This window comes from Aotus nancymaae, unplaced genomic scaffold, assembly GCF_030222135.1.
Source record: "Aotus nancymaae isolate 86718 unplaced genomic scaffold, 86718_ANA_hifiasm-v0.15.2.pri h1tg000173l, whole genome shotgun sequence".
NCBI classification, from domain to species: domain Eukaryota; kingdom Metazoa; phylum Chordata; class Mammalia; order Primates; family Aotidae; genus Aotus; species Aotus nancymaae.
In genome coordinates, this window is record NW_026988588.1 from 536,032 (window position 1) to 548,411 (window position 12,380).

The 12,380-nt window shown below is 49.2% G+C and overlaps 1 protein-coding gene across 5 annotated transcripts in view; it reads right to left on the minus strand.

Annotated features, from left to right (window-relative positions):
• The window catches only part of DIP2C (disco interacting protein 2 homolog C), a 391,979-nt gene that overhangs the window by 287,136 nt on the left and 92,463 nt on the right, over window positions 1-12,380 (minus strand). The gene's annotated exons all lie outside the window — the stretch shown is intronic.

The following is a 12,380-nucleotide window of genomic DNA, read 5'->3' on the forward strand; positions in this document are numbered from 1 at the left end:
GGTGTTTCAGAAAGTAAGGGTAGCGGGAGATAGCTTGCTCAGCTCTGAAACAGGCTGCCATCCCACAGGCCACGCAGTCCCTGAGATTAGCATCTCAGTGAACAAAAGTCACCCCATCTCTGCCAGAGAAAATCCTACAAGCCAACACATAACCTCACAAAACCTGGGCTTAGCCGTTGAGAACAAAGAGTCTGACTCGGTCCATCCTTCCAGATGATTAAAGACCCAGGGGCTCATCAGACAACCTCGAGGGACTGTCTCTGCCCAGTCCCTTTCCAAGTTCTGGACAATTTTTCTTAAAGTGCTACCAGCAGTATGCTCCAATAGAGACTTAATTAACTGGCTCTAGGTCCTCCGATTAAATTTTGAAATTAGAAATACACACTTGGTCAGGTACAGTGGCTTATTCCTGTGATCTCAGTACTTTGGGAGGCTGAGGCAGGTGGACTGCTTAGGCCCAGGAGTTCAAGCCTAGCCTAAGCAACATTGCAAAACTTCATATCTACAAAAAATACAAAAATAAGCCAGGCATGAGGACACATGCCTGTGGTCCTGGATACTCAGAGGGCTGAGGCAGGAGGATCACTTGAGCCTGGGAGATCAAGGCTACAATGAGCCATGCTCACACCACTGCACTCCAGCCTGGGCAACAAAAGTGAGACCCCGTCTCAAAAAAAGAAAAAAAAAAAGAGAGAAAAAGAAATATGTACCTGACTAAACAAAAATCAGAGGCCAGTGGGACCACTTGAAAACACCTGCAAATTCTGGCTGGGCATTCCATCCCCTTGATTCACAGTGGGCGTGGCACAGCTCTGAAGGACGGGACCCCATGCGCCTTCCGAGGCTAGACCTTAAAGCACAGCTTTTCCTTGCTGGACGGAACAATGGCCTTGGAGCTGGGACACCTGGGGCAATGCAAAACCGTCCTGAGGCTGCCATGGGAGGGGAGTCTGGGACGTCACGAAGCCTGGGACACCCTGGGACAGTGCCACCATCCCAAGGCCACCATGGCAGGAGAGCCTGGGACACGAAGCCTGGGATACCCTGGGGCAGTGTCACCATCCCAAGGCCGTCATGGCAGGAGAGCCTGGACATCATGAAGCCTGGGGCAGTGTCACCATCCCAAGGCCACCATGGCAGGAGAGCCTGGACATCATGAAGCCTGGGACACCCTGGGGCAGTGTCACCATCCCAAGGCCACCATGGCACAAGGGGGCCCTGGTGCCATTGAGAGGCTGCACAGCAGGTCCAAGCCCAGGCCAGGAGTGAAAAGGCCTCCACGTCATTTCTGTCCCTCCAGCTAAGACCACAGACGTCACGGAGCAGAAATGCATCACCCTCAATGTCCCTGTGTAACTTTTTGGCCACAGAATCTGGAAGCATAAAAGATGGTTCTCGGCTGGCTTGTTGCTGCCTCAGATAGGGGCTCAGGCTCCTGCAAATGACCTCTGTCCTCTTTCCACACAAAACCTGGCTCACACCAAGCAGCATCTAAATCCTAGAAGACCTGCTAAACACAAGTGCAGTTACAAAGTGGTGAAATGGGGACATGTGCTCCAATGGAACCGGGGTATCTCAGGAAGACCTGGGCATTCCAGGGTGAGGGCTTGCTGGGACCCAGGACATGGAACAAGAGCCATCTCCTGGTCCCGTCACACATGAATCAGCTAAGGACCGATTCCGTCAGAGGGCTGAGCACCACCCCGAAACATACCAAAGTCAAAACAAGCCCGGCACGACCCAGAGGCTAGTGAAGACGACAGGACCAGATGAGGACACGGGATCCTGGCAGGCCAATCCGGGCCCGACCGAGGGGCGGCAGCACTGCCTGTGCCCCTGCAGATGCAGAAGGATGAGCGGGTGCAGGCTGGGCTTGCACTTCTGCTCTACTTCTCAGGGCGGGGAGAGGAGGCAGAGGCAGCATTAGCACTCACCTTGCCCCCGGCTGCTTATTTTTTTTCTGCTCGTGAGTCGTGCTCGCTTTATGTGGACGCCATAGCTATAATAACGGCTCCCTGATTGTTTCACTGCCTACATAAAGGGCTTTCAGAATTCACTTCGATCCTCAGGAAAGGGGCCATACCTAGCTTTCTCCCTTAAAAAGCTGCATCTCATATGGGGAAAAGAAAAATCAATCAAGACAGAAATCAAGTAAAGGCCATAAAATACATCAATTTAAACATTAAAATTTAATAGTCCACGTTAAATTGAAGATGAGTTAAGTCACATTTCCAAACCTCCAAAAGCGCAGCAGTCATTGCTGGGAGGGAGTGGTCTGCATCACACAAAGGCTGGTCTGTAAGGGCACAGGCTAGATGAGGGTTCAGATGTCAAGTGCAAGGAGAACGTCTCAGCAAAAGCTCCCCTGCCCTGCAACTGTCCTCTTCCAGAAGACAAGATTATCTGTCAGTTTAGCACACGGCCTGGGGAGGCCTGAGGCGGGAGGTGGGAAGTGGAGGTGGGAGGCAGGCCTGGGTGGGTCACCTAGCAACCAAGCTCCTCACCCACGCAACCACACCACGCTAAGCTGAGCGGGACACAGAAACACCACTAATTCTCCCCAAAAAGAACAGGAAAGGTGGCACACTGCCATGCCAGGCATCTCGCAGCTGAGAAGACGGAGGGAAGCCAGGGAGGCACGTTTAACCTTGCTCACATTGTGGAGGGAGGGAATAATGCCGTTCAACTCTCCATCACAACTTCTCTCACTTGACAGAGTTGCACAATTCTTTCTAGCAATGAGTGGCAGAAAACAAAAATCACAGATCCTTCCTAGAAATGTTTCTGAAGAACTGGACATAAATTATGTTCAGGAAATAGCATTTGAATGACTCAAATGCTTTTATTTTAATAATCCCAGAGTAAATAATTCTATAAAACCAAGAATCATGGTCTTACACGGCTCCAGGATCATGGCCCAGGTGACATGGGCACACACATCCTGCAGCTCTGACACTTGGCTAAAGTGAGGTGAGTAAGATGACCCTGGGTGTAATTTACACGGACACAGGAAGGTGGCTGGGCCCGAAACCAAGAACACAGACGTCCTGCAGGGCCTTACCCAAATGCTACTCCAAGGTACAACCAGTAAGATCATTCAAAACTGAGGAATGTGGCAGAATAAAGCTGTCAGGAGGTTTTAATCACCAACAACACTAGTTACATGACCCAAAGACGATTAAAACCCCAGGCCCCTCAAGAATAAGTTTTGTCTATACTTAAATGCATTTAATCACCACATTAGAGGGTTGGGGGGCAGAGGGCAGGTTATTCCTTTGTTTTGCAGCAAATATATCCAGCTGCTGTAAAAGGAAAAGGCAATTTGGTAACGAAGCGTCTTGGAGCTTCCCGACAGGCCTCAAGGAGACGTAGGATAAGAAGTAGGCTGCATGATTCATAGATTCTTTCTGCCCATCTGTAGAAAATGTCTTAATTACTCTAAGGGTGTCTTTTATATTAAAAGCTTAATTTTGATGAAGTCTTATCTACTGTGTTTTTTCCTTGATTATGGATCATGGTATCATGACTAAGAACTCTAACCCTAGGGTCAAGACAATTTCTCCCATTTTCTTCTACAAGATTTGTAGTTTGGCATTTTACATTCAGGGCTATGGTCTACCTTAATTTTAATTCAGGAATTTCTCCTTGTTTTCACTTTTTTGCATATGGCTGTCCCATAATTCCAGCACAATTTGTTTAAAAGACTCAAATTCTACTGAATTGCTTTTGCATCTTTGGGTCTATTCTGGACTCTACTCTGTCAGCTGACCTGTGTGTCTATCCTGAGTGTAATTTATGACTTTAATGGATGTCTCTTCGTGAAAAGGTCATTCTGTCTGGAAGAAAAAGCACACTAGGAACACTCTGATGAGATTCTTCCTCTTGTCAGGAGAGCAGAGGTGAGGCCTTACGGCTCCCAGGCGAATGCCCAGGTAAAACCTTAACACATGAAACAGAGAGCAATTCATTTCGAAATAGTTACCGAGGGCCACAACATGAGACCAATGCAGCCATGAAAACGGCAATAATTTAACAGAATGAAATTCATAAAGAACTGCTGAGAAGCGTGTGATACATTATATACATCACCGTATCCTCAGATTCTGACAGTTGACTAGAAGAACAGAAATTCCTTCATGGTACAGTTCAAACAGGAGAAAATTAGGCAGGGGTGGTTTCCATACCACACAGGGCATGCATGAAATAGAAACTTCCTCTAAATGTTAGACCCCCGGAGTGATGTGGTAAACCCGGTGAGAGGCACAGAACTGTGAAAGCCGGAGTCTCGGCCTGGGCCCCTCCACCCAGCCTCCGCGTCCACAGATGACGAGGCTCGAATGTCAGGCCAGGAGCAAACAAGGCAGTTACCGGGGGACAAGAAAACGAGCGCATGGTGCAAAGCAAGGATCTGAAATAGCACAGCACCTGTGAGTCAAGCGGGATAAACTGACTCAAAACATAGGTTCTAAAAGAGCCACAGCAAGCTGTTCCTCAGTTCCAGAAAGGCTAAGTGACTAACGCCCACCCTGAGCATCTTCTCCCAGCGACGACCCTGGTGATAACAAGGCCCAGCTCCTCTGAACCGGTGCCAAACCTCAGGGAGAAACTTTGCAGGTATAATTTTTTTTTTTTTAAGACAGAGTCTCATTCTGTCGCCCAGGCTGGAGTGCAGTGGCATAATCTCGGCTCACTGCAATCTCCACCTCCTGGGTTCAAGCGATTCTCCTGCCTCAGCCTCCCAAGTAGCTGGGATTATAGGTGCCCGCCACCACACCCAGCTAATTTTTATACTTTTAGTAGAGACAGGGTTTCACCACGTTGGCCACGATGGTCTTGAACTCCTGATCTCAGGTGATCCTCCTCCCTCAGCCTCCCAAAGTGCTGGGATTACAGGGATTAGCCAATGCTCCCTGTCATTACTGGTATAATTCCTAAGCTACTCCCTCACACCCACTCCCATTTTTTTTAAAACCAGTTTTATGGCTGTGTTTTTTCCAAGAGAACCAAACAGTTACCCATTTGAAGCACAAATAACACTGGCACTGTTTTAAAACGAAAAATGCCAATTTTCACAGAGGTTTCCAAATACCTAGCCTATTTGAGCCCTGCGAATAAAATCAAGCTGTTGGCTGAATACAACTTCCCTCTGCACCTCTCTGTTAATTAGACACAAGGATGAAGCCACGAGCTAGGAACATAAAGGCAGGAACCACCAAGGAGCCGAAACTCCAAATGAAAGCTCGAGGGATCAACACAAGGGTTAGGGTCAGGGCACCCCGCATGGCCTCCTCTCCTTCCTTTTCAGAACTTCCAGAAAATGAGGCAGGGACCACCTCAGACATCCAATGGTGCAGGCGCGGAGGAGGAAGGCGGCCTGAGGGCCGGGGTGGCAGTGGCCTGAATGGGGCGGTCCTATGGTGGGCTCCACAGCAATTTGGCAACTGGGAAATCACATTCCACAAACAGCAGAAATTCTCCATGTGTGCTACATCTTCCATCACTGAAGAACTATTTGCGAGTCTAAAACCATACTCGAGTGTTATTTCACATTTCAAGCAAAGACAACACTGATAGCACACGAGGGTAAAACTTCATAGCCATGTGTTCTGGGTGTTAAACAAGAGTTTTTCTGTTCTAAACATGTAGTTACACAGTCTTGGATTTCTATATAATTCATACACTTCCTAATTAGCAGAAATATTAATAAAAATGAATTACAAGTATAAGATCAGAGGAGCCTTTCAAATGACTTCAGGTTTTGCAACTGTTTCAACTTAAGAAAATGGTTCCGGCTATGGGTGACAAAGCATGACAGTCTTTGTGTGGCTATAATCAGGGTTCACATTGGCTCCATGGCGGAGGATGTTACACACGGTCACACTCTTCTATAAAAATCCTGAAAAATGAAGGCTGAATATAGATACACACCCCTCCCCCAGAATAATCCAAATGTCTATCAATGTGAAAACAGATGAGTTATGGTTTGTTCTCATCATGGAATATTCCTCAGCAGTGAAACAAACTACAGCTATCGGTGATAGCCAGGAAAAAGAAAATCATTTTAAAAATGCTTAAAGTGAACTGACTAGGTGGAATTCCTCGACTACAGGTGTCTGCTTAAAAATGGTACTGTTTTGAATCCTGCAATTTAGAAATTATAATTAGCAACCCTGTTTAGCAGCACATCTAGAAAAAAGCAAAACAATGACTACACAACTTTAAATTTTGGTAAATTGTAACTATTACTGTGAAAACTCTAAAAATGAGAAGTTTTTCCCAACTGTTCCTTTGACAAGCTTCAAAATAAATACCATAAAAATACAGTTCTGGTTAAGTTAGTAGAATCAAAGTCTGAATATGTATGAGCTGTCCCTCCCTCGCTATCTGTACATCATGTACAAATCTAAGAGCAGGTAGGGCCTTTGAGGGCGAGGGTCTCCTCTGCCGCCTTCCTGCTGGGCCAACCCCAGGAGGCTCACTGGGTTTCCATCCCTGCCTCATTCACCATCCCCCAGGGTGGTCTCATCCTTGTCTGGGGCTCAGCTCTGCCCCAAGTTCCTCTCTATCTTTGGAGCCTGAAAACACCCATGCCCAGGGTAACCCTAAGTCCACATTTACCCCCAGACTCCTAATTTTACATCTGTTTCACCAGCATCACCTTAGTGATGATTCCAACAGCCTTCACACCTCACCCCCTGCCCCCACTGTCTCCCAGCAAACCCCACTCAGATGCACCTGCCCCAGACCCCATACCTGGGTCTGTGCGTGCCACCCTGCTCTGACCACTCGAGGACCATCTCTCTTTCTTGAGGAATCAGCTGGGGACCATCTCCTTGTTGAAGGCTGTCCTGACTTCCAACCCTCTCCAGCAAAGACTAGGGCCCTCCTCAGCCCTTCCCCCAAAACCTGGGCCAAGCACAAAGATGGTGTGGATCCTAGCTGTGCCTGGGATGCCCTGGGCAGGGTCCCCAGATGCTCTGCACGTGGCTCAGGGCACAGCCTGAACACACCAAGTGCTGAAGAAATAAAACCAACATGAGCTGACCTCTGTGATAGGGCCTCCTTTACCATCAATATCTGTTTCTCCTCTAGTCAGTAAAATCCACAAGCAGGAGGTGGCGGAGGGGAGGCGTTGTCTCACTCATCTTCAAACTCCCAGAGTCACCCTGGCAGGTAAAGGGGACTTGAATGTTTTCTGAAGGAAGCAGCTGTTAATCGGATAAATATGAACATTGAAGCCACTTTCTGTTGCAGAGTTGAAAGGCCTCTGAAATTCAGAACTCTGTGTAGGAGTTCAGAACACTTCATTAAGAATGACTCCAATCCCAGCAGAACTGGCCCTAGAACCAATGCTAACCAATTCAGGAGCTGTTCATGGTTCCTCAGTTCATTATCACAACTCAGTGACAGAGCAGCCATGCACAGATCCTTAGACAATGTCGAGTCCTGTGAAGTTCCCGCTACAGACCAGGAGAAAATGGCCAGACATGGACCCGGGGAAGGTGCAGACCTTGCGTTAGATCAGCTCCATTATTATAAACAGCACACCTGCCAGGCCCTTTCCTATCTGCATAACTTCTACAAATTCCTCAACTCTCACATCTGACACCTAAGAAAGACTGCACAGCCCCACGTGAAACCTCCCATTTACCTCCCAAGATGACCCGGCATGGTCGAGTACTAATTATTTAAATGTAAGGGAACTGGAGGGTGCATGGGGCTGTTCTCGAGTCCCTACTGCTTCCTGACGGGACGGCCCAACGCTTCACACCTACAGAAGGGCATGTCTCGTCAGCCACATCATAGAGTCAAGAAAACCCAAGCTCATTTTCTCAAGACCACACAAAACCAAACCACAAAGCAGGGCAGAATCTCGACTCTCTGGGTTCAGGTCATGTCAAGTTTACAATCTGCTGCTGTGGACCCTGCAGGAAATGACGACCCTGATTTTGGCTTCGACCTCAAGTGACCCAGAAGCATGGGGATACCTGGGCATAGACATCCCTCAGCACCACACACCCAGGGTCTGTACCCGCCAAGAACCTGGCACCTCTGGGCTGCAGGAGGCGACCCAAGGTGGGGCATGAACACATTCTCAGCAGGTGGGGCTGCATGCAGGGGCAGGAACAGCAGGGGCACCCTGACCCTCTCTGGAGCCACAAGCCACAAGGGGCTGCAGGCTCTGGAAGGACTTCCCCTGGGAGGGGAGACTTGACCAACTGAAAGGCTGAGGCAGGAACCTGCCCCTCACAGCTGTCCCCTCTATCAAGGGGGCTAAGAGTAAGGAGCAGACACATTCTCCATTCCTTGCAGAAAAGCAAACAGGAAATCCAGGGGCTAAAAGCACCAAGACTCTGCTATGGAGAAAGCCAGCCACAGGGGTGAGTTTATGGAAGCTCACTGAGTCCCAAAGGGGTGAGACCCTCCTATCTGTAATCGCCCACGGCCAGTGTCAACCAGTACATCCAGCAAGTCTGCACAGGCACACCAGTCTCAGAGCCCATTTCTGAAACGCAGCGTCAGCCCCAAGGGAACCTAGCTGGCTGTGAGCTCAAAATGACCCACCTAGGCCGCAGCTGGGAACATCTCAGGCAACAGCCAGTTGGGGAAAATGGCAGAGCCAGTGCCTGGATTTGGCCACAGCACTGTCTCCCCGACCTCATTGTTCAGTGTATGCAGCTCCGAGGCAGGGCGGGCCTTGAGGGCAGCGTTCACCCCGCACTACCCTTGTACCTGGAACATGGCACGACCACTGTGAACAAACAGCCATCCTGGAAAATTAATGGATCTAGGCCCAGTGAGTCAGACACTGAATGTGCCACACAGTGGGCCCTTGGGTGTGACCGCAGGGGACGGTGGGGGATGGTAGGTCCCCCGGCTTCCTGACCACCTAGATTCCCTCTCCTCTTGACCTCCACAAACTCATTCTAATTTGGGCTTCGAACTCCCTGGAAGCAAGCAAAAATGGTTCTTTTGCCCCCCATATGAGTAGTTCTCTGGTGCTTCCTGCCCTTAGTTTGGTGGAACAAAGCAAGCCCAGAATTATTTTTACACATTGCAATCAGAGTGAACAGACTGATGACCAATTACTCAGAAAACAAAAAGTTCAACAGAAAAAAGGAACCCTGGAAATGCTAACCTCAAAGCAGCCCCTACCTGATGCAGGTGGCCTGCATGCTGCACCTGCTCTCTGCGCCCGGAGCCTCCACAGTGAATGTGCTGCTTCACTTATTCTCCCACGACAGCACAACACGGGTGGGTGTGACAAGCTTGTGAGAGGCAGCTTTCGTCCCCACAGCCCCCGAGGCCAGTGAAGGGCCATTAGAGGCTGGTCCTGAAGCATCTGTGGTCCTGCAACCACGAGCCTAGGACAGGGGGACTCAGAGCTGACCCTGCCCCCACAGTCTGACATCACTGCCACCTTTGGAATGGCAGATCTCGGGGGGGACAGTGCTAGGGTGGACCAGCTAGCTCTGACCAAGACAGAAAGGAGCACCCCCTTGTTGCCCCCACCCCGATGATTCTCCAGAGGAGCCCGGACCCCTGGGCCCCAGGGACCAGAAGCATATCCCCAGGGAAGCCTGGTTGTCCCAGGCAAAGTCAAGGCACGTTTTTATCTGATGCATCACCAACCACCGTAGGCCATGAGCTCTAGGTCCACAGTGCGCCAGGCCCGGACCACGGGAGCTTGCTGCGGCGTCTGAGTGCTCTCCACACTCAGGGCCACCTCTCTCCTGCTGCTGAGCTCCAAAGCGGAGCAAGCCTTCCCAGAAAGACCCAGCAGCAGTGGTGGCTTTCATGCCATGGTGCAGCTGGGAGGCGTCAGGGACCCTGTGTCCAATCCCTGATCTCACAGATGGGAAAGTGGTGGCTCAAAGTGTTAAAAAGGAAAAAAAAAAAAAATCAAGGTCCACATCATGAGTTGCTTCCCAGGGTTGACTGAGCTGGCCCGTGCAGACGGGGCTGTGGCTTCCATAATGCTGCAGGATTTCTTCTGGCGCTGGCATCAGGAAGCCACCCCGGAGGAGGAGCACCCCTGGGGAAGGCCTGGACTCCGCTGCTCCAGGACCAGGCTGAGCTCTGCAAAGTCAACACTGAACAGCGGCCGGGGTCACATTGAGGGGTTCCATCATTGGCTCCCCAAATCCCCACACACTGCAGGACCATCCAGAGGACACACCTGCCATCACAGCATCTGGGCAGTGGGAAGCGGTGTTCTGTTAGTGCTTAAGGAGTTTTTATTCAACTTTCTCAGAGACTGGCAAAAGCATTAACTAATTTCACATCCCAGGACCAACTTCAGAGGCCTGCAAAGCCAGAGAGGGGAGCAAAGACGTAACACGTCCTCACACGAGACCTGATGCGAGCACCCGCTTCTCAGATGCGTCACAAGGTGCAGAGCTTGTCTGACACTGCTCACGTCCCCCCACCTACAGGTCTTCTACGTGGCATCAGCCTCCTGGGCACTCTGGGGACAGGAGGTAAAATGGCAAGTCCCCTCTGCAGCAAAGGCACGGGGCAGGGACCCAACGGAATCAAATGACCTTCATTTTTCTGACAGTCTCAAAACAGAAGGAAAATGCTGTGCAGCCGACGCCCCCTCACGCAGGTTTATCTACCTGTTACTCAGAGTCCAAGACAGAAAACTCAGGTTTTCATCAGTTCCTATTTTCCCCACCAGGAAGCCTTTGTTTTTAATATCATGCGAACTTGGCCTACACCAGCCAAATATTGGCAGTTTTCTATGGTTCAACTGAATAAAATATGATCGTGACCTTTTATGAAACCATGAAGAAAAAGTGGATATAACCATATGTGATTCCAGACTGCGGCTTTGTTCCTGAAGCACTAACTCTTCTCACTCAGGATTTTAGACTCTGAAGAATAAACACCAATATCCCACCAAGAAAACCAAAAGAATGAAATGATTTTGCATCTACCTTGAGCCTTTTCGGAATAAGGCAGGACACAACTTTTAAAAAGCTGTGTTGTCCCTCCACGTACACAGGGGCATTGGTTCCAGGACACCCGCCGAGTTTACCCAAATCTATGTGTCCGCAGGACCCACGGCCACCCTTGTAGAACTGCACGAAGGAAACATCGGCCCTCCACACAGCCAGGTTTTTTCAATAAGGGTTTGGTTGGAAAAAAAATTAACGTAAGTGCACTTTGGGAGGCCAAGGCAGGAGGATCACCTGAGGTTGGGGGTTTGAGACCAGCCTGCCCAACATGGAGAAATCCCATCTCTACTAAAAATACAAAACGGCGTGGTGGTGCATGCCTGTAATCCCAGCTACTTGGGAGGCTGAGGCAGGAGTATCACTTGAACCCAGGAGGCAGAGATTCGGTAAGCCGAGATTGTCCCATTGCACTCCAGCCTGGTCAACAAGAGTGAAACTCCGTCTCAAAAAAAAAAAAAAAAATTACCGTAAGTGAACCTTTGAAGCTCAAACCCACATTCAGGGTCAGGTGTATTTACTACTTGTGTTATAATCGAAAGCCTGAAAGCCACCATTCTCGATACTTTATGTGACAGGTAAATTAACTGTTCTGATTAGAAAGATGAGGAAAAAGCTTATTAAGCCGACAACGAGAGTGTACGCTGCTATGGTGAACTGAGAACAGACATGAGTAAGCGCCAAGGCTGGGGTGACTGCCTGTTCTCACACCCTCAGACTCACTATGCTTTATTCCTCCACCTCCCTATCTGCTGAAAGGGATAATCCCTCTTCCCCACGACTAAAAGACTTTTATAAGATTCAGGTGAGAAGTGCTAGGAGAAGCTGAAAGGTCACAGATAACATTTTAAAAAATAAACTTCATTATATTAACATAAGCATTTAACAAGCCCATTATAATGATGAAAAAATGGTATTCAGTTGCTAGGCAAGGTGGCTCATGCCTATAATCCCAGCACTTTGAAAGGCCAAGGCGGGTGGATCACCTGAGGTGAGGAGTTTGAGACCAATCTGGCCAACATGGTGAAACTCTGTCTCTACTGAAAATACGAAAATTAGCCAGGTGTGGCGGTGGGCACCCGTAATCTCAGCTACTTAGGAGGCTGAGGCAGGAGAATCACTTGAACCCAAGAGGCAGAGGTTGCAGTGAGCCAAGATCATGCCATTGCACCCCAGCATGGGTGATGAGAGTGAAACTCCATCGCAAAAAAAGAAAAAAAAGGTATTAAGTTTTCCTCCCAATGAACCTATCACCACAGTGAAGTATCCTATAGGTACTTATTCAACCATGAGATACACCACAGGAGACGTAGACTAACCGGACACAGTTCCTCCCTGAAAGAAGGCTGAACCCAACAGAAGGAATGAACACATTCCGAATGGAATCAGTGTGGGGAATGGATGCTGCTGGAGGTGGAACTG